The 4,736-nt window shown below is 30.9% G+C and overlaps 1 pseudogene across 1 annotated transcript; it reads right to left on the bottom strand.

The window, feature by feature from the left end:
• Window positions 1-975: 975 nt before the first annotated feature.
• LOC115981633 lies at window positions 976-2,841 on the bottom strand (annotated as a pseudogene). Its single transcript, XR_004089411.1, has 6 exons — window positions 2,584-2,841; window positions 2,446-2,482; window positions 2,089-2,299; window positions 1,826-1,987; window positions 1,596-1,715; window positions 976-1,324 (listed from the first exon to the last, which is right to left on the bottom strand). The product of XR_004089411.1 is annotated as a bidirectional sugar transporter SWEET17-like (transcript).
• Window positions 2,842-4,736: the final 1,895 nt, after the last annotated feature.

The raw sequence follows: 4,736 nt of genomic DNA, 5'->3' as shown, positions 1-4,736 counted from the left end.
GGTGCCGCACAGTGGAAAAAGGTAGGTGCCGCATAGTGAAAAAAAAAAAAAGAAAAAAAAAAGAAAAAGAAAAAGAAAGAAGAAGATTGTCACTTTTGAGAAAGATAATTTGTGTGTGAGAGTAAAGAAAAATAAAAGATTTTTTTTTTGTTTTTTTTCAGAAACACTTAACCCATTACGGATCAAACAGTACATTCCTTTATATAATATGAATCATGCATGCAAGTACAATACTGTCATGTGAATTGCAATTTCCAACCTGCTCTTATTATTATAATATTAATATTATAAGAGTGAAAAAAAAAACCCGAAATAAATATAGAGGAATATATAATTATATATAGCAGCACATAACGTGGATCCTGACGCTGTCGTCAATTTAAAATTTTCAAATCAAGCCCTTAAATATAAGATTATTACAGATTAAACTTTTATAATTTTGCAAGTTTCAAAATCGAATAAATCCTATATTATTAAAATTTAAAATCGTATCAATTTACATTTTGATATAGATTTTCGGATATTTGATTGGAAGTTTAAAATTGATATGAGTTAAAAAGTATATGACTCAATTTGAAAATAGCGAAATTATGGGTTTAATTTATAGTGGAAGTCTTTTTTTTTTTATTTTTTATTTTTTACAAGATAGAATTTCTACTCTAACCTAATCTAAGTGTATATGTGTATGAAGCTCTCTCCTGTGGACTTGAACCCCAACCCTTACCCCCCACACCCTACAAACATTTATATTTGTGGAGTGACTACTGCACCAAGGGTGTGCAGTGGTAAAGTAGCAGTCTTAAACTTTATGGTTTAATTTGAAAATTTGAAAATTATAAGTTTGAATGTAATTAAAATCGACCTTAAAGTATAGGCTAAAATTGTTATTTGCCTCAAATTAAAGAATTATAATTAAGCATTGATGCAGCTTTTTGAGTGACCCACAAATTAATTGATCGGTTATCTACTAGAATGTTAATAATGATTGAAAGTTGAATAATTTGATGCTAGTTAACAATACTATTTTCTACAGGACATATAAAAGACAAATCCAATAGAGAGTGTACAAAAATAGAACTTTTTATGTAATACCCTCTACTTTTATTAATCATTGGCGGCTTTTTCTATAGAATTATTATGACCTATAACTACTAGTCACTTCTCCTGTATGATTGGATTGGAGGCCTCCTGGGATGAGTGGTTCATGTTGCTGTTGATCCTCTAAGACATCAAGGACTTGCTTGGATGACTTATTAGGTTTCCAGTAAATTGCATAGAGAATCAGTTGAGCTATTCCAAGTAAAAATCCAGTCCCATTTGGTAACTACAAGAAAAACCCAGCCTATAATCAATACATTACATATATACATAAATCTTTAATGTGCATATAAGCAATACTAGGGACGTAATATTTCATAACCTTTTTACAACTACTCAGTATTCACGATTTGTTATAATTGAAGCAATATTACAATCAGGCTCGATCATGTTAGCCATAATGAAAAATTTAATATATGTTCCTTGACTTGTTGATATACGAACCATAACATCATAGCATTATTGTAAAAATAAAAACAAAAGATCTGAGAACTTACTCCAACAAACCAGTCTTTTGTGAGCAAGGCATAGATGGTCCAAACTCCTCCATTTACGAAAAAGATGAATGACAGAAGAAAAGGCATGTACTCCACACTCTTTGTGGTCACCACCGTTTTCTATAACCATTTGTTACATGAAATTAGATTAAATGAGAATTTGAAGCAACATTGTATGTGCGAAATTGCCTTTTTTTTTTTCAGAGATCTAAAATATATTCTTGTATTACCATAGCTGAGAGAGGTGAAGCATATGCAATCATACTGAAGATTACACACAATAACCCTGCAACATCAATCCGCGCTTCTTCATGTAGCAAGAATTGTGTAAGCAAAATTGCTGCCGCTGGAAAACCCACATCCAAAATTGCAACAAGGATGGTAGTCCTAGTCTTAATTACATAAAAATCAGTAATAAATAGTGTCATGATGATATTTAGTGAAAACTTAAACTCACTCATTGGAAAAGAAAAAGAAAAAAAAGAAAGCATACCTTCATTCTTGGAGGAGCAAGAAGTAGAAATATTGTGAGAAAAATGATCTCAACTACACCACCAAACATGTTAACAGTGGCAACGAGCAAGCTATCAGGTTTTATAAGACCATAGTACACCCAAAAGTATGCATTCAGCAATTTGCAAATGTAAGGAAGGCTCTCAAATTCCTCGGTAGATCTACGCTTTACAATTCGCCAAAACGTTGGACTGCAAATTATAATACAAAATACTTTTCTTTTCACTTGGTTGTCATTAGAGATCAAATTCGGACTTGTAAATCACTAAATCTTAACAAAAAAGTAGTATTAAACAAGTAAATAAATAAAAATCCTTGCAAAATCGAGTTTACTTACAAAGGAGAAAGGTAGAGTAGCCCTGACATAATATTACCTGAAACGTATACAAGAAAGCAAGTATTAAAGAACTCTTTGAATCAAATCTAAATTCAATCATACATAACATTCTATATGGAAAAACATATCATTTTTTACCTAGTACCCCAAATATGTTAACTAAACTTATCATGCTGAGAAAGACTAAATTCACTCGAACACAAACACTAATGATTGGATTCTGGGGATCGATGTCTTTTTTTTTTTTTTTTTTTTTTTTTTGTTGGGTGGGGTTTGTAAAGTGAGGAGCTCTTCAGGCTTCAATTATGTTTGAATGTATTACAGAACTTCAGTTTGAGCCATCAAAAACCAATGTGTCTGCTAGTTTGTCCTTCTTGTAGCCATCACTTTCTCATTTGTGTGTGTTTTGGTAGTAAATAATGTACCATACCACAGTTTGACCGGCATATAAATGCTAAATCCAAACATCATAAATTCATAATTAAATTGTATACTTGTACTTGAGTTCTAGTTAATTCAATTAGTAAAATATTTTGTTGTTGAATAAGAGATTTGATATTTGAATCCCGCCTATAAATAAGAATGACTTGGATATCAATTATTTTATAAATACATTTTTTATAATTATTGATATAGTCTATTGTGATTTTAGTATATAATAAAAATAATGTCAATCTAAATTCAAATGAAATTAATGTTTGTCAATCACAAAAAGCCATAAAGTTATCAAAAAAATATTACATCTTTTACATTACTCCAAAAATATATACCAAAATATGTGAATTGGACAAGTTTCCATACAATGATCACATGACACTGCCTAGTTGGAGATGAATGATTAGCAAAGAACTGCAGCTATCCCTTCTCAATGGGTCAAAGTTTGACCAAAGAGTAAATGAGAATGGACACAACAATAACATTTTAGACAGGTCTCTGGGGCGTATTCAATCTTCTTATCTATGCATCTGATGTACATAAAATAAGTGGACGATACAGCAGGGAATAATTCAATGTATAAAATAACCCTCCATCCCTGTCCACCCACCAAAAATGAAAAGGAAAACGAAAACTAGGATATAGAATTCATGCTATATACCACTAAAATGAGTGGGTCACAATCTAGTTCAGTTTGGTCCTTGACTTTTCATCCTTCAATATAATGGAATTCGTACATTGATTATTGCCAGTGGTTAATCAAGAATTTGAACATGGAATTAGTAATGCTTATACGAACTAGTTAGTAACATGAAATTCATACGGCTTCGAACTTTCCATCCTTGATTTTGAAATTTTCGATTATAGTTGTAGATATATGTGAGTTTTGCATGAAATATTTATGAAAATATTTCACAACTTATTAATTAATAAAAGCTCTAATTGAAATTGTATTGGCGGTAGCAAAACTTAATCTAACAATTAATTAATTACACATTGTCTAGTAAGTTTAGAAATTAAATGTGAAAGAAAACATCAGTAACGAATTGAACAGAGATTCCAAGACCAAGATCAAAGACAAGAGCCAAAAACAAAAAGATAGTGCAAAAAGTTAGTCCAACAGCTAGATAGATATGTTTTAATCTTTTTACATGTTTGAGTACATGAAGACTGTTAGCAAACTTTTCTAAAATTAAAGTCCAATCTTAATACGAATTTATTGGTCAAGAAGGAATAATAATGTCAATTCACATAGCTAAAGGTCAAAGAACCATAATTGCAAACTCAGAATGTTGTCTTTTAATGTTAACGTGATGTGTTGCCAATAAATTCGAAATTTACTGCCACTCCTTTCGAGATTTAATTTATCTGTTTACGGACTAATTCTACTATTCGGTTTAGAAAAGAACAGGTGCCTGCTACAGTGTTACTAATACATGATGCAACATGATTCCTCGATCTCTCAGCTGAGAGGCTGTTAGATAGTGTATTTTGAATAACGGTTTTTAATGTTGGACAAAATTTAGGTACAATATCTTAGATGTTATTCCTTTAGTTCTTCTTTTAAGATTCAGTCATGTGGTTTCTTAACTAAAAAATACATTTTCATCCCATGAGAAAAAATTCATATGGCAAAATCTTAAAAATGGAATCTAAGGAACAGTATCTAAATACTGTACCTAAGTCTTGCTCTTCAGTGTTTAAATAATATTACACGTATTTTCAGACACTTTTTCACCCACACGTATTTTCAAAAAATACAAACAACGTTACTAGAACAACATTACCTAACAGGCCCTGATCTTTTGAAATCCAAATTGAGCCTATGGCTTCCTCTTAGCAACTCAATCTTTTGT

This window comes from Quercus lobata, chromosome 3 (assembly GCF_001633185.2).
Source record: "Quercus lobata isolate SW786 chromosome 3, ValleyOak3.0 Primary Assembly, whole genome shotgun sequence".
Taxonomy (NCBI): domain Eukaryota; kingdom Viridiplantae; phylum Streptophyta; class Magnoliopsida; order Fagales; family Fagaceae; genus Quercus; species Quercus lobata.
Note: the sequence above shows the minus strand (reverse complement) of the source record. Positions and strands in the feature narration are given on the sequence as shown.